The sequence below is a fragment of the Psammomys obesus genome, unplaced genomic scaffold (assembly GCF_907164565.1).
Source record: "Psammomys obesus unplaced genomic scaffold, mPsaObe1.curated_primary_1811, whole genome shotgun sequence".
NCBI lineage: Eukaryota > Metazoa > Chordata > Mammalia > Rodentia > Muridae > Psammomys > Psammomys obesus.
Genome location: NW_026585797.1, coordinates 16604279 through 16622631, shown reverse-complemented (window position 1 = coordinate 16622631; position 18353 = coordinate 16604279). Strand labels below are relative to the sequence as shown.

Here is an 18353-nt window from a genome sequence, read left to right as displayed (position 1 = left end):
CAGGTAGGAGAGAAGGAACATTAGTGGGGATAAGGGACATAGTTTTTCTTAGCTACTTCCTGCTGGTTAGGGTAGTCTGGTTCCTTGGAGCAAGTCCACTCCTCCGTTCAGGAAATTCCCAACTTCTTGTCACACTGCACCAACAGCAACCAGAGCAGCAGACATGGACACCAGCAGATTTCTTCTCTCTCAGTGCTCCCCAATACTCTCTGGGCTCTTGCATTTATTCCCTCTCAGAGTCCTCAGAATTAAAGTACCTTCAGCTGGGAAAGAGCCCCTGTCAGAGCCCACACGAGGCAAATAGTTTGCTGCTGTGTACCATCTGAATCAGTCGCACATCCCACACCTGGGATCAAAACAAAGGCTGTTTACACCACAACAGGGATTGATTAAAATGTCCTGCTTAGCACTGAGTGTGCCAAGGTCTCTCACTGTACGCACATTGTCCAGTCTCAATGTTAATTCCCATCTACAGCAAGAGGAAGGTCTTCCATAGTGGCTGAGCAAGGCACTGATCTATGAGCTTAGCAGAATGCATTAGGGGTGATTTAATTGCTATGTCCCTTTAGCAGAATAATGGTAGACATTTTCCCCCAGGCCCAAGACCTATCTAATCACATGTTCTTAGCCGCATTAGCAGTGTATGGTATGAGTTCTATCTCACGGAATGGGTCTATCATTCAATCAAAAAGTAGTTGTTTACTCTCATACCTTATATATACCTTATATGCAGGTAGCTGTTGTAGATTATAGAATTTGTAGAACATGTCCCTTGAAGGGGATTCCAAGCTCTTTGATCTGGGATGTGACAAGATCCTCTACCTTACCGCAGGTCCAAAAGCAACACAGACGGAAACATCTAAATCCATGAGCCAAAAAAGAAGCAGTATCTCTTCTTAAGCTGACTATTCCCGGTATTTGCTGCATTAACAGGAGTTTATTACCACAATGTTGTAACCCAGCCAGTGCCCTGAAAGCCTGATGTTTACCCCTGGCTATTTTAGGGCATGCCACAAATTAACCTGTGTGCTTGGAGGCCCATTTGTATTTTGCCTTCCTCAGAGCCTCATGGTCAATTTTTTTTTCTACATTTGGTGTGGGTGGGCATGTGCACACGCATGTGACGCTTGCATGTGTGAGTGAGCAGGCATGTGGTGGACATAGACAGGTGTGCATGAGAGTAATTCATGTCTTGTTTCTTCCGCAGTCATTTTCCACTTTGCATGCTAAGATCTCATACTTGAACTAAGTGTTTGCTAATTCAGAAAGTTCCACTTGCTCTGGGATCCCCTAACTCTGTCTCCTGCACACCACACCGGGGTTCCAGGCGGCCTGTCATGCCTGCCCTGTATTTACATGAGTTCTTAGGATCAGAACTAGTGCTTTTTCCTACTGAGCCCTTGGTCAACCCTCCCCCACCTGTAGTTAAGTCTTTACTTGCAAGGGCATGAAGTTGAGAACCAGCACTCATATAAAAATCCTGAATTTTTGTGTTTAGATCTGTATTATTGATGCTCTCTTCCTCTGTTTTCGACATGGGCCCAAATATTGGATTTTAGTTGCTTAACCTAAATATTTTAAGAGATCATCTAAATCTGTTGGAGAATTTTGGATAAGAAGACAAAAATAAGTAGGATTAATAGAAGTATGTGTTTTAAATTATCTTCTCTGCAGAATACACCAAAGTAAACCTTTGACTCTAGCCACAGTGGCTCCAACAAAAGCCTCAGTTCTCTTGATCCAAAAAATCAAGGGTGGAGGGACTTGAGGCAAGAGAAGGGGAAGTCAGCTAACCTTCGAAGAGCTGCCTTGCCAACATTCCAGAGTTAAACTGACAATGTTGGAGTCAGGAGGAGGACACAGGGACAATACGGAATTCTCTAAAGCCTGTTTCAAGCGCCAGTGCAGTGCTGGCATCACCTCGATGACATGCACATCTCACATTTACGGTGTATTCAAGAGGTAAGGCCTCTCGTTCTGGGTTTAAAGAAAATGTTTGAAGATGACTTGATCCTTACAACACCACCGAGCACTCAAGTGCCTTCTGCAACTTGTTGCATTTAGTAACAGACATTGGAGAAATGCAAACACTTGTTTCTTTTTTCTTCCACCGATTCTTCAAAGCAAAAAGCATTTCTGTGATGATCACGTAACAAGCTACAGTGCTAATTGCTCTAATTGAATTGCTCGTGGCAATTAATGGCTGAGTATGATGTCATAAAGCGAGCCATAGCACCTTGAGAGTCAGTTTTCTTCATAATCTGGATAGTAATAGTGCAAACTAACTCTGAATAACTGACTCTTGTCTCTTGAAAGACTGCCTGATGTATTACTTCCCATCGTTCTGATATTTCAAGTAATTCCATTCATACAGTGTGAATTCAAGAATAAATTAACCTCTTCAATATCTAGAAGAATCATCTCTATCTATGTATCTGTCTGTCTATCTATAAAAGAATATGCACTTGGTGATTAAAGCCACATTAACATAGTTTCTACCTTAACAAAGTCCTTCAATGTATATTTCAAGCTCAAATGACCTGAAATTTTGAAAAGAGCCTTTGGGAGACCCCTGAGAGAAACAGTGATAAACATGGTTGTCCTTTGGAGCCGTTAGGAAAACAAGACTCAGGGCCACTGACTTAACTCACCTGCAATATAGCTCAAACTAAATGATGGTCTGCAGTGCAGTTTGAGAAATATTTAGAATTTAAAACATATCTTTTATAGCTTCCACCCTCCTCTAGCTCCCAGGTCTCTTCTGAATTTATTGGTTTTGAAGCAATTTAATGATGTTAATTTATTCCCAATACCTGGCTTTCCTCCTAGAAAATGACCAGACTGTGAGCAATTGCTTTTTTGGTCAGATTAAATGCCTGTGACTATAAGCAGCTGGAAGAAACTGTCTCATCCTGGTGTACTTGTTTCCCCTGAACCTGCAGTCACGCTGAAATCCACAGAACTGCACAGAAGACAGCCACGTCCATAACAATGGTGCCGTCAACATTCCTTCCTGGAGAGGGTTGATCACAGGGCCCTTCACTGACTCTCCCTGAACTTCAAAGCACAACCCCTCCTGCCCCAACTGCAGGTGATCTAACGCAAAAGTACATCGGAGATTCCAAAATAAGAGACTGTGAGCTGCCCATGAGTCATGAATCCTCCCGTAAGTAACCCAGATAAATTAATTCTGTTAATTCACCAAGCTGGTCCTGACAGCATCTTTGGTCTAAGGGCTCCTTTTCTCTGGGGTATACAGACGTGCCTTTTACGCCTTCCTAGGAAAGTCATATGACAGTCCACACTTCCCATTGCAGCTTACCAGCCTAGGGACTTTCACCATCACAATTCTGGACTTACAGAGCTGATAAGCCAACCCTACAAACAAACAAACAAACAAACAAACAAAGGCAACAGCTGCTTTCAGGTCAGTCCAGTCTCTAAATCTGTTTTCCTCAAATTACTGCCCAGCTTGCTTTTTAATTGGCTTCTGAGTCTGTTTAGTCATGCCCTCGGGTTAGCTGCTGTTAACCCTGGCTGCAGAGGAGAACCTTTCGACAAGGCAGCTTTCTAGAATGCCAGTGCATGTGTGAACTCCGTCACATCTCCAGGGATAGGGTCCAGCCACCTATGACGTCACAGCTCTCCAGAGGCGGAGGACATGACGACGCACTCCTGAGGCTGGGCTGCAGTGATTTCACACATTTGCCTAAGACATTGCTAAATCTACATCTTCTTTTGTTGTTCTCTGCAGTGCCAGGGTCCAAACTCTGCAGCCCTTGCATGGAGTCAAGAGCTCAACTCTTGTCTCCACTCTGTATTTTTCGGTTGGCGTTACATAGGCACAGAAACGTGGCAATGCACAGCTTTGTAATTATGCTGTCCCAGACTCACTTGTTTGATGGTAAACAGAGAGTACAGACATGTGGAGAGCATTGTTTGACAGGACTTCTTGGAAATATCTTACAGAGCCCTCGCTGTGGGCAAGAGTGGCTTCACTGTCTGGAAACCAATTTGTTTCCTCATCCATGCCTTACACATGAGTGCCTTGTCCAAATCATGCTCAGGGCATGGGGACCAATGCTCAGTTGCAGGGCCCTGTCTCCAGAGTCAGCAAGCTTAAGTGCAGGTGGTGACCAGGAATGGTTATTAGAGCCGCCAGCTGTGATGAGGAAGATGATAGTCTTACACTTTCATTTCACAGGAAACTGTGGTTCGGAGCTTCCTAGGATGGATCCCAGAGTGCACAAGAGACTTTGAATCCCACAGTTCACGTTCTGTCACTTGTAATCCAGCCCCCACCACTCCCCAAAACACAGGCTTCAGGACGTGCCAACTACAATGGGGCACAGCAAGTTACACATGTACTTCTTAACTTATTCTTGACGTTTTATTCTGAATTTTAAAAAAGATTTATTTTTCAACATATGATTTCCTTAAAGAAGCCATTATAAAAATATGCTCTAGCTGCTTCCTCAGTATTGGCCCCATCTCTCAGTTTATGTTAGATACTGTAAACCCATCAAGAGCACGTGTAGGAAGAGGAAAAATTCTCCATTCCTTAAAGCACTTTTAATTTCCTTTGTTAGGTTGGTATGCATATGTGTAACATTGAAATCTAGATCTCAAGCTGCTGGGCGTCGTTCTGCCTCAACCTTTTAAAGCAAACTCATCAGGACACAATAATAACTGTAAACAGGACAAATATATCTCAGCCCTTTGGCAAGCAGCCTGGAGGATTGAAACAGTTTCACATTGTGAATTTCAATCAATATAACAATTATTGAGCACCGTTTTTGCAAAAATTTGCTCTAAATCAGAATAGCTGAGTTTAAAAGTCTCTTCGTCCCTACATTTCAAAGTGCAAAAACTTATCCCAGGCTCTTGTTAAAATGTGAACCCTGATTTGGGAGGCTTGAGGTGAGATACTGTATTTCTGTCCTTCTGACAGGCTTGCATATCAAGTCTGTGCTGGGGTTTGAGGGCCACACTCTTCTGTGAGAGCCGAATGTCCCACAAGGGAGAACAATAAAGCTGTGATTTGTACTGTTTGCTAATTCCATGATAAGACACTCCTGCAGTGGTTAAGTTCAAGCTCCCAACAGATGCCCATAAACACCCTGAGAGATGATTGGCATATGAACGCAACTGGCTCTTCTGAATAAGTGCAAACTGGGCCCCGTGCCACACAGGGATCTGCGTGACTCTACACACACATGAGTTCAATCCAGTGGTGTGGGCTACAGTGCTTAACTGTAAAAACTTTTGAGTGGTGAAGGACACAAAAAATGCTATGGGGGAAACAAGGGAATAGTATGTGTATGAGTGCTCTATCTTCCTATACACTTGCATGCCAGAAGAAGGCATCAGATTCCAGTATAGATGGTTGTGAGCTATGGTGTGGGTGCTGGGAATTGAACTCAGGGCCTCTGGAAGAGCAGGCAGTGAACTTAACTACTGAGCCATCTCTCTAGCCCCTGCTTTTTTTTCTTTTTTTCTTTTCTTTTTTTTTTTTTTTTTTTTTGTCATTTTTGTCTTCCCCTTCCCCAAAGCTGAGGACTGAACCCAGGGCCTTGTGCTTGCTAGGCAAGCACTCTACCACTGCGCTAAATCCCCAACCCATGGAAATAATAGTTTGGAGATACATGCTAATGCGTACTGGAGAATGCCCAGAAGGCCTCAGCCCTACAAAAAGAACTACAGGCAACTAAGGAAATGCTGAGAGCTGGAGACATGGTCCAATACAAATTATCCAATACTAAATGGTCAGCCCTGTAAACATACATACAAGTGACATTATACATACTGAGCAAGTTGTGTGTGTGTGTGTGTGTGTGTGTAACAAAAATTAATAAAAAAATAAAGAGGCCAGGAATTTGAAAGACAGGAGAGATTTACAGGAGAGTTTGAAGAGAGAAAAGGGAAGGAGAAAGTGATGCAACTATTATAACCTCAAAAACATAAAAGAAAAAATAAAACAAAAATGGGTTCAAAAAGCTGGGTATGGTAGTTCAGGCACTCAGGAGACAGAGACAGGGGCATCTCTGAGTTTGCAGCTAGCCTGGTCCACACAGAGAAGTAAGTCCCTGCTAGCTAGGGCTGCAGAGTGAGAAACTATCTCAAAAGCAAACAAGTAAACAGACAAGCGCAAACTAATGAAGTTCTAAAGCGATAGACTAAGGGGAAGACAGACGGAGGAGATAAAGGACATGTGAGACTGGGGAAGAGGCGAAGATGGTCTACAGTGTTGCAAGTCATCGCTCTCAACTTTGAGTGTCTTGGGTCTCTCACTTGGAGTTCGGTGACCGAGCCTGCGGTTCGCAGTGCACAGTGGGCTGTTGAGCCTTTCTCTAAGGTTTCTGTACAAGCGCATCCAAGGAAGCCTTACCCCACAGAGAGACTTCCAAACGGAGGTGAAGCTATGGAATCCTTAAGAGACCAGACTCCTTTCATCTATAAAACAGGGCTCAGAGTATCTAACACATGGCGCTGACCGGCCATGGTTAATCAATGACAGGTTTCGAAGCTGTGCGCTTGTCTTTGAGAGCCGCTGAGCCAACCATGCACAACATCTGAATGCCCGGGAGCACCCCTGCTACCCTGTTTGTGGGCTCCTTCTCCGTCCTCCCTTTAGTACAGACTCCACTAGACTCCTTACGCTTCTGAGAGTTACACAGAGCTTTATTTTGAAAGAAAAAAAAAAACATTTCCCCCTGTCTCTTGGAATCACGTTCCTAATTTTTACTATGTTAAGAACCAGGAGAGGGAATTTAAGGTCAGCCAGCCTCTCGGGTTGAGTAACTGCAAGCTATAAGTTCCAAAATCTCGTCTTTGTCTCTGATTCCAAATGGGCTTTGTGGGGGAAAAGTGATATAAGCATGAGCTCACGGGGTCCGTTCAGATGATTTCCTGTTTCCTGTGCCTTTAAATGCACAGGAAATAATCCCGCTATTAAAATGAGACCCTGAGTGTGTGCATGGGCAGAAGTTCAATGGAAACGGAAGAAAAATACGCTTGCTGAATACCAGATGTAGAGCGCATAAATCCGGTTAGGACGGGCGGGGTGGGGTGGGGGGAGCCCTCTATGGCTGACCTGCAAGAAATCTAAGGGAACGGAGAAGCCAGATAGGCATGTGTCAAGCAGACTTCTTTAAATCGTCCACTTCCTCAGCAAAATAAAAGTCTGAGGGAGTTCTGTTTCCTCTTGTGGTTTGAAATTACAGTTGTGGGCTCTACAAGCCCTGCCTGATTGAGGGCTTCCGGGCTGAGGAGTTACGTGACCCAGCCCGGCACCGCGCAATGGGATCGCCCAGTGTTCCTCACCAGGCCTCCTACATCGCCCTGTTTGTACTTTCTGTCCTTTGTCATCTTGGCAACAAATTGCAGTGCAGCTGACCACGACTTCACAGTCATCTGACTTGTTGCTCTGAGAAGCTCTTGCATCTGAACTAGAGAGGCGCCTCCTGGTTTCCTTGTTAAATAAATAGACACTAGAGGGCAGACCCTTGCTCTCCCGGCTCAGAAACGGGGTAGCCCTCTTTCTGTCAGCCTTGTCCTGGCCACAATCAACCTTAGGCTTCCAATTTACGTTAAAGCGAACCTGGCTTAAAAGCCACAGCCAGGGACCTGAGGAGATGGCCTTGTGAGGAAAGTGCCTTCCACTCCTGAACGCGTGCAGAAAAAGCCAAGTGCAATTCTTGCTTGTAATCCTGGCACTGGGAGACGGAGAGAGGTAGATCCCCGAGGCTCACTGGCCAGGCAGTCCAGCCTACTTGGCTTCCAAGCTAGTAAGAGATCCTGTCTAAAGAACACAGAAAGAAAGGAGCTGGGTGACAAAAGGAGGGGTGCCCGAGGCTGTCCTCTGAACGCGTGCAAGCAGACACACACACCGACAATGTGCACGCATCTACAAGAACCGCACTAACGTGTACCTGTTCAGGAACGGCATTTTAACCTCCGGGAGGTCCCTGGCAGTTCATAGCCTATTACACGGAACTCTCCAAGCGAAGGTATTTTAAGTGCGAACAACGTCCTTTAAGGTATCAGAGCTCTCTAACTTGTTCCTCTCGGGACACTTCTGTTCAGTGATATTCTGCTAAATATACTATTTTGTTAGGGCTTTATTGAACAGAATCAAAGCTGATGGAATGGCATGAAACCCCATGTATTTTGTAGTTACGCGGGCTCAGGTCGCAGTTATTCTAACTCCACTGCTGACAGCTACGTGAACTTCAGTAGTAAACTAGGAAAGTTCTCAGTTTCTTATCCTTTGCTAAAAACGCATACATATATAATGTATATGTCTATACACACATACACACATGGAATATTTATAAAGAATCTAGCATGATGCTAGCACTTTGAGAAGCATTAAGAAGTCTTTACTCTTTACATCTCTCCCTCTGTCTGTTCTTCCCTCATTTCAATAAAAGTCCTTGAATATTCTTCCCCACTTTTTCTTCTAACAGGTTTAGTGTGTCCGTTTTTATATTGAGGTCTTTGATCCACTTGGACTTTAGTTTTGTGCAGGGTGATAAGTATGGATCTATTTGCATTTTTCTACATGTAGACATCCAGTTAATCCAGCACCATTTGTTGAAGATGCTGTCATTTTTCCATTGTATGGTTTTGGCATCTTTGTGAAAAATGAGGTGTCCATAAGTATGTGAGTTTATTTCTGGGTCTTCTAACAGATTCCATTGATCCACCATTCTGTTTCTATGCCAATACCATGCAGTTTTTATTACTGTTGCTCTAGAAGTAGCCCAATGCAGCTCAGTATCCAAGAGGGTTCCCCAATAATAGGAGCAGGAACCATCTCTGACATGAACTCATGGGCTGGCTCTTGGATCATCTCCATCTGAGGAGGGTGGGGAACAGCCTTGCCAGGCCACAGAGGAGGATAAAGATAAAGAAGCCAGTCCTGATGAGACCTGATAGACTATGGTCAGGTGGAAGGGGAGGAAGATCTCCCCTGTCATTGGACTGGGGGAGGGGCATAGAAGAAGAAGAGGGAGGGAGGGTGGGATTGGGAAGCAATGGAGGAGGGGGCTACAGCTGGGATACAAAGTGAATAAACTCTAATTAATAAAATAAAAAAGAAAAAAGTCCTTGAATACATTTTACATAACAATTACACTGTCAACAAACAGGGAGACAACTAAAAGTGAGTTTTGAACTACCTACACAGACTAAATATCTCTAAAGGCATGAACAAGACATATTGATGATATTGATGAGGAAATATCTCAACTTATTCTGATGTGAATGTGTGGAAACAGGAAACTTTTATCTAAGGAAATAAAGAGGACATTTCAAAAATGATAATATGTGCCAATGTTTATGGGTTGGTACAATTAATATTAATAAAATATCCACACTATCTAAACTGATCAGTAGATCTACTGTAATTCACTTCAAAATACTAATAACACTCACTATATAGCTACAAAAGTTATAAAATTCATGCAAACTTAAGACTTTGAATAGCCAATATAATCTTTTGTTTTTTTAATTAAATTTTTATTTTTTATATTAGTTATAGTTTATTTACTTTGTATCCAACTATATACTTTGTATACAGTTTATTTACTTTGTAGCCCCCTCCCTCATTCCCACCCAATCCCACACTCTCTCCCTCGTGCCCCTCTCGAAGTCCACTGATAGGGGAGGTCTTCCTCCCCTTCCATCTGACCTAGCTTATCAGTCTCTTCAGGACTGGCTGCAAAGTCCTCTTCTGTGGCCTAGTAAGGATGCTCCTTCCTTAAGGGGAGGGGGTGGTGTCAAAGAGCCAGCCATTGAGTTCATGTCAGAGACAATCCCTGTTCCCCTTACTAGGGAACTCACTTGGATACTAAGCTGCAGTGGGCCATTTCTGAGCAGGGATTCTAGGTTATATCCATGCATGGTCCTTGGTTGGAGAAACAGTCTCAGAAAAGACCCCTGTGCCAATGTAATCTTGAGCAAAACCAACAAAACTGAAACTATCACAATACACAGAATATAAAAACATACTCTGAAGCTATAGTAACCAAAACAGCATTATATTGTCACAAAACAGACCCATTGACCAATTTCTTAACAGAATAAATATTTAGAAATTAATCTATGTATACATAGCCAACTGAATTTTAGCAAAAGCAATGAGAACACTGGAAAAAGAACAAGGTCTCCACAAAAACAGCACTGTGAAATGTAGATATAGATTCATGTATGTATTCATAAATGTTCATTGATATATATTCATATATTTATGTGATGAAACTAGTCCCCTGCCTCTTCTGTGATACAAAACCCATCTCAAAATAGATCAAGGGTCTATAAGGCCTAAAACAAGAAAACTACTGAAGAAAAGAAAGAGGAATACCTTTAGGGCACTGGGATAGGCAAAGATTTTTACAAGGCCCCCAAAGCATGGACAATAAAAGCAAAAGTGAACAAATGGAATTCTATAAAACTAAGCTGCCTCTGTGCCATAAAGGAAATGATCAACCATGAAGAAAGAACAGAAAGAGCAGACAAAGCTGACACACTACTTATCTGATAAGGGTTAGTGTTCAGGATATATACGAAATCCAGCAATAGCAAGAAGACAATCTGGTTTTAAATAAAGGACAAATAACTTCCATACACATTTCCTAAAAGAGGAAATACAAGTAGGCAATGAATATGTAAGAATGGGCTCAACATCATTGACCATCAGGGAAATAGAAACAAAAGCCACTCTGAAGTTTCACCCTCCCCCCACTTAAAATGGCAATTATCCAAAGGACAAGATAAGCATTGGCGATGGTGCAGAAAGCAGGAAATCCACAGGGTTGGCAGGAATGCAAACTGACACAGCCGTCGTGAAAACCCTTATGGAGGTTCCTCAAAAAATGAAATGCTAGTACCGTATTATACAGCAACCACACTATAGAGTTTCCAAAGAAAATAAGCCATTTTCTCAAAGAAATACCTGAACAGCTCTGACTGTGGCAGCACTAGTCACAACAGCCAGTATATAGTATCGATCGTGATATCCATTTGTTGATAGGTAGATTTTTAAAATAATCTCTTTTTCAGTTCCTTTCCTTCCTTTCCTTTCCTTTCTTTTCCTTTTCCTTTCCTTTTCTTTCTTTACCTTTTTTCCTTTTCCTTTTCCCTCCCCTTCCCTTTTCCTTTTTCTTTCCTTTCCTTTTCCTTTTCCTTTTTCTTTCCTTCCCTTTTCTTTTTCCTTTTTCCTTTTCTTTCCTTCCTTTCCTTTTGTTTCCTACTTCTTTCTTTCTTTCCTTTTATTTTTTGAGTTAGGTTTTCTCTGTGTTGTCCTTGCTGTCCTGGAACTCTGTAGACCAGGCTGGTCTTGGACTCAGAGATTCATCTACCTCTGCCTCCCAAGTGCTGGTATTAAAGACATGCACCACCATGCCCAGCTGAATGTATTTTTAAAAACAGATTGTAAATTTCACCATACACATTCTGGAACCCACACCTGAGCATATAACAGTCAACACTTTGCTTTGTATGATCTTCTAAGTTTCTTGTCCCACTTCTCACTCAGCCTCTCACCAACTTCACTACCAAAAACCTTATCTCCTAATAGAACTTCACATTTTAAAATGTGTAACTATATATAGGCACCCTATTATAATTCAGTACCTGAATACAGTATACATGCATGGCAGGGCGACCAGCTTTCCCATCTACTCAGATATTGCTCTGTATATCGGGAAACAAACGCTTTTCTCCTCTAGTGACTTCGGGATGTGTGGTTATTTATTGTAGGCGATGTTCTGCCTTAGAATTGCTTCCCTCCAGCTGTGTTTTTGATAACACCATCGACTCAGCCCTCCTGCCCACTCTTCTAGTTCCTGTCCTCTCCAGATCTTACTATTTCCCACTTCTTACATAAGATTCCATGCACTCTGCCCAACAGTTGGCCATAAGTCTCAGCATCTGCTATGATAGTCTGCAGGGCAGAGCCTTTCAGAGGCCCTCTGTGGAAGGTTCCTAGCTTGTTTCCTGTTTTCATCTTCTTCTGTTGTCCATCCTCTTTGCCTTTTGGGATGGGGATTGAGCCTTTTAGTCACGATCCTCTCTCTTGATTAGTTTCTTTAGATGTACAGATTTTAGTAGGTTTATCCTATATTACATGTATATATGAGTGAGTATATACCGTGTGTGTCTTTCTGCTTCTGGGACAACTCACTCAGGATGATCCTTTCCAGGTCCTACCATTTACCTGCAAATTTCATGATTTCTTTATTTTCATTGCAGAGTAATACTCCATTGTGTAGATGTACCATAATTTCTGCATCCATTCTTCAGTTGAGGGGCATCTGGGCTGTTTCCAGCTTCTGGTCATTACAAATAAAGCTGCTACAAACATGGTTGAGCAAATGTCCTTATTGTGTACTTGAGCCTCTTTGGGGTATATGCCTAGGAGTTGTATAGCTGGATCTTGAGGAAGCGGTATTCCTAGTTGTCTGAGAAAGCACCAGATTGATTTCCAGAGTGGTTGTACAAGTTTACATTCCCACAAGCAGTGGAGGAGGGTTCCCCTTTCTCCACAACCTCTCCAGCATGTGTTGTCACTTGAGTTCCTCCCCTTCTCCTATTCCTTTCTTTCAGAAAGGAGGAGCCCATCCGACTCCAGCCTATCAAGTCTCATTAGGACTGCCTGCATCCTCTTCCTCTGTGGGCTGCCAAGGCTGTTCTGCCAGGGGGAGGTGATCGAAGAGCAGGCAACAGAGTTCATGTCAGAGACAGCTCCTGCTCCCCTTTCTAGGAAACCCACATGGAGACTGAGCTGCTCATGGGCTACATCTGAGCAGGGAGTCTAGGTCCTCTCCATGCATGGTCCTTGGTTGACGCAACAGTCTCTGCAGGCTCCTCTGGGCCTGGATTTGTTGGCTCTGTTGGTCTTCTTATGAAGCTCCTGTCCCCTCTGGGTCCTTCTTCCATAAGACTTCCTGCACTCTGCCCAAAGTTTGACTCCGAGTCTTAGTGTCTGCTTTGATCCCCTTCTGGGTAGAGTCTTTCAGAGGACACTTACGGTAGGCTCCCATCCTTTTCCCTCTCTTCAACGGCTTCCAGTGTCAAGTCTATTTGTTCTTTTGAATGAGAATTAAACATCCTCCAGGGGAGCCTTCTTGTTATTTAGCTTCTTTAGGCTGTGGACTATAGTACGGTTATCCTGTATTTTATGGCTAATACCCACTTATACGTGAGTATATATTGTGCATATCTTTCTGGGTATAGGTTACCTCACTCAGGATGATCTTTTCTAGTTCCATCCATTTGCCTGTAAATTTCATGATTTCCATGTTTTAATTGCTGAGTAGTATTCCATGTGTAAATGTATCACAATGTCTGTATCTATTCTTCGAAGTTAAGATAAAATTATGTAATTTATCTTCTTCCCTTTCTTCACTTCAACTACTCCCTCCTGCTCTACCTTGAATTCATGGCTTCTTTTTTTTCTAACTTATGGTTTTACACACACACACACACACACACACACACACACACACACACACGGCAGTCATTTGCCAAAATACTCTTGTTTTCTATTATGAATTCCTGTATATTTCAATGTGTTTCAATACTCTTCCATGGGTATTCATGGAATTCAGTTTGCTCTTAATTTTTCCCCTCCTTATGCTTACTATATGCAAGGCACTTTTACCCCAATACATGTATATAGTTTTGTTCAATTGCAACATCAATGAAGGGTAAATATAATTCTCAGCTGAGTGTGGGGTAAAAGATGATAATTTTAACACTTGAGAGCTGGAGGCAAGAGGAGAAGTTATGGGTCATCATTGACTACATGGTGAATTCAAGGCCAACCTGTACTGGATAGGATACTTCCCCAAACAAACAAATCCTGAAAATACAGCAGATAAAAAGAGTTTAAAAGTAACCACAGTTTTATGGCTAATATTGAGTCAAATTCTGGGTAAGTACCAACATTTGCATGTCTACTGTTTAAGACCAAGATTTAAATCCATGTCTGTATAACCCAAGACTAGAAAGCTGGATAATTGTATTTTTTATGCTCTGGGTTCTAGATAAGAAAGTCATTTTCAGGAAATCCCTCTCATTACCTAGAACAGTGTAAGCTATTGTCAAAAGACAAGATTAAAGAAGTTCTCGTGGAGCCCTCACTAGTCTTGAGAAAGAGCACTTACAGAAAAGTAAGTCTAGCTTCCTCCCTGCTGTTTACTTTTCTCTCTCTTCATGTGACATTTCCCTTTGTTGCAGACACCTGCCCTGATGCCGTTTTCCATGATGGAATGCAGCCAACAGGACCTCAGCTAGAGCTCCAACCAAGTGAGCCTTCCCAACCTTGGACTTCCATGTTTCAGAAATATCTGCTAAATAAACCTATTTTTTTTTTTTATAACATGCCAGCCTCCGGTGTTGTATTGTGCCATGGAAAACAGATCAATGTGATATCATAAAAAAAGGACTTCAGAATGATGCATTTTGAGATTAATTACAGACCTGAAGACAATGATTTTTTTGAGTTAAGAAAAGTTACTGAAGTCTAATTTCTCTTGGCAGATTGTGACAAAGCTCACTCCCTTAATACCAGCAACAGGTAACAAGCACTTAAAATTGTGCTTTTATTTATTTTTATTTTTCCAGGTCTAACATATCCAGTTTTTATTAAAGATACTTTCCATAAACAACCATGGTATTTCAGGCACGACACAGGCAGACAATCATTAACAGGATATAAGAACTTCCAAACTCCCTTCTTGTATAGATTACCCAAATCAGAAAGCCACTATAAAACCCAAATGAAATCTTCATTCAATGCTTTTGAAAGGGGGAAGTAGCTAAGAGTAAGGGTTGACATTTCACATTAAGGATATTGTCTAACAGCTTTCCAAAAGTTGACCCTGGCTTTTAGGAAATGAAATGAAGATGGCAGAATTGTCAGTCTGAAGATCCACAATCTTTTTGTCAATCTGAAGATCCACAGTCCTTTTATAAAAGGACCCACCACCCTTCTGAGGACACTCAGTGATGTCACTGCAAAGCCCAGATCACCCAAAAGACTGGGAAACCAATTTTGGGTTCAGGTTCCACTAGGTCTCTGGAATTCAGGGAGTTAAGTCCATGTTGATGGGAGAAGGATACAAAAATGAACTCAGGGTTTTCCCATGCACAAGGCTTTTTGCGCCATGGTGACGGGTATGTTAACATGGCTACGTCCCTTCTGGGAGTCAACAGAATCTTTCAAAATTACCAGGGAAAGATGTTTTCCATCATCAGCCGAGCTGGGGAGACATTTTGTTAGTGACCCATTGAAGTGTTCTGTGTGCTAACACCGTAGCTTAAAAAAAAAGGAAAACAAAATTCTGTACTTCTAGAAAACTAGATAAAGATAGTATTTCAAACTGTACAGTCACTAGAGGTACACAGTGATCAAAAATGAGCAAACATCACTTGGCATCTCCAGCACCTTCAGCTTTCTGTGCCTGGTCTGTTTGGGTGATTCTGGTTTCTGCAGGATTATTTGCATTCTTACCCACATCAGCTTTCCCTGGGGTACCTTCTCTCCCTTCTTTGCAGTGGCCTTTTGAGGCTTGGGCTCTGGCTTTGAAGGAGGTTTATCAGATAACCTCTCTGTGGCTCGTTCTTCACCTTGACTTTATCTCCTTTAGCATCCCTTTGGCCTTTCTTTTGACAATAGGGGACATCAGTGCTGGGTGCTGGGTTGGAGGGGCGGTGGTGAGAAGGAGAGGGATACAGCTGTGCGCCATTTTGGTCTGTCTGGGTGTCACTGTCGTCGTTTCTTCTGTCTTTTTATTTTCATTTATAACTTTAAATTTTCTTACAAGAGGAACCTGTACTTTTAGAAGTTTTTACAAAACAGACTTATATCTAGTTTGTTGACAACTTTTGTTTTGTTTTTACTGAATACAAGTTTTAATTTTGACATTTAAAATTTTGCAAATGTTATTTGTGTTAATCCACAATGATTAGCCTTCTTGGACTAGAGACTAATTTTATGGTAAAAAAAAAAAAAGGGGGGGGGCAGGATGAAAGACCTGGAGAAAACAAGGAGCTCCACAAGGAGAGCAACAGAACCAAAATATCTGGGCCCAGGGGTCTTTTCTGAGACTGATACTCCAAACAAGGACCATGCATGGAGATAACCTAGAACCCCTAAAATTCCTACACAGATGTAGCCCATGGCAGCTCAGTCTCCAAGTGTTTGTCCTAATAAGGGGAACAGGGACTGTCTCTGACATGAACTCAGTGGCTGGCTCTTTCATCACCTACCCCTGAGGGGAGAGCAGCTTTACCAGACCACAGAGGAAGACAATGCAGCCATTCCTGATGAGACCTGATAGGCTAGGGTTAGATGGGAAGGGAAGAGGATCTCCCCTATCAGTGGACTGGGGGAGAGGCATGGGAGGAGAAGAGGGAGGGTTGGGAGGGGACAAGGGAGGGGGCTACAGCTGGGATACAAAGTGAACAAATTGTAATTTAATAACAAATAAATTAATAAAAATGTATTACTAGGAAAAAAAAAGTCTGAGTCCTTGAATTCCTTCTAAAATTCTTACAATTAAAGACCAACACATATTGTTTATAACTCACCCTTCTATCGTTGCATGTAAAGGCAGGTCAAAAATTTCCTCCTCATCTATTTTCTTCCTCTTTCATTCTTTTTTTCCATCTCCCCAAACATATAAAAATAGGAGCATACACGTAGCGCTGACCATTTGTACTGACTTGACAACTCTCCCTTGACCACTGTGGAATGTCCACTGGTGTTGTCTTTGTGCAACTCCCATTTGGGTGGTCCTGTTGGTGAGATTTTATGGGTGTAGCGTCTGACATTACTAGAAAACACAGTCTCACAGCAAACTCCCTGATCTTCTTGCATACTTTCTGCCCTCTCTTCCACAGTGTTCCCTGAGCCTTAGGTAGGAGATGGTTTCATAAACATATCCATTGATGCTGGGCTCCACAACTCTTTGTTTTTATTGTTGTAATTTTCTCTAGTGGTTTCCATCTGCTGCAAAGAGACATTTCCTTGATGAGGGGTGAGGACTACACTTATCTGTGGGCATCAGGACACATGTTTGGATTGGTTTTAGTTATACCAATAACAGTATAGGGACTGAACAGGTTATATTTAGGTTATATGCATAGACATGCATTTATATTTAGCTTATATGTATAACAGTATGTATATATACATACACATACATGTTTGCATGCAATAATTATTTTACAAAGAGGCCATGAATTTGAAGAAAAGTGGAGAGGGGCATATGAAAGGTTTTGGAAAGAGGGAAGGGAAGGGGAAAATGTTGTAATTATATCATCATCCCCCAAATTATAAAGGACCTAAGAAGAACTATTAGGCATCCTCAAATGCAGATAATGTGGCTTTAATCTCATATCTTATACTTCTTGTCAGCATCACCTTAACCAGGGCAACTTCCCTCTTCAGCTGCAGGGTCCTCTGTCACATATGGGTAGCAAACCCACACTAGGACTGCCAGGAGAGAAATGAAAGTTCTTACAGGGAAAGTGTTCAGTAAGCACTAACTGTGCTTTGACGTCTCGTTAAATACTGCTTTCTGAACAGGGTTGTTTGATTTCCAGCACTGAATTGCTGCCTTCTGTTGACACAGAAGAGCGTAATCGGCATTTAAAACCCCATCTCATTTGTTCCAAGGCAATCAGTGTGGAGAGCAGGGTAAACATTGCCCAGACTCTGTGCTTTAGACCCTATCAATACAAGCAGGCTTTTCTACCATGTAATTTTTAAGAGTTGTTCTTTGACAAGGACCTATTAATACAAACATTATGTAAATAATTGTAGTTATTTCTCTGAAGGCCTCTAAATTAATAAATTGTTACTTTTTTTTTAATCCTAGAGCCATGGAATAACTCTAATGTGTGTGGGGAGAAGGATGGTCTCTGTTCCTCTCTACAGCCGTTTTCTCTCTCCATTCCCTGAGCTTTTCCCATACTGCCCTCTAGAATTCAGTCTCTGCTAATAAACCATTTCCTGTATCCTCAGCACTGTGTGTAACTGGACCGCTGTTCCTGCCTGGAACTGCTTCCTCCCCAGGCTGAACCTTAGCAGAGTTTGTCCTCATATCCCTGTCTGCTGATGGTCATACTGAGGTAGGTGTCCTTCTTGCTTCTCTTCATTGACACATTGCTCAATATGTTAACCACTGGCCATATGTGACTATTCCAATCTGAGTTCAGATTCATTAAAATTAAATACTAAAAATTCAGATACGAAAAACTCACTCACATCAACTCACCCACAAACACCTACATCTAGTAGAAAACCTTTATGTCAACGCAGTTACTCGGCAATGCCCGGT

At 42.2% G+C, this 18353-nt stretch overlaps 1 pseudogene; it reads right to left on the bottom strand.

Moving 5' to 3' along the window:
* Nucleotides 1-15434: 15434 nt before the first annotated feature.
* On the bottom strand, nt 15435-16888 carry LOC129670677 (non-histone chromosomal protein HMG-17-like; annotated as a pseudogene).
* Between the last annotated feature and the right edge of the window lie 1465 nt (nt 16889-18353).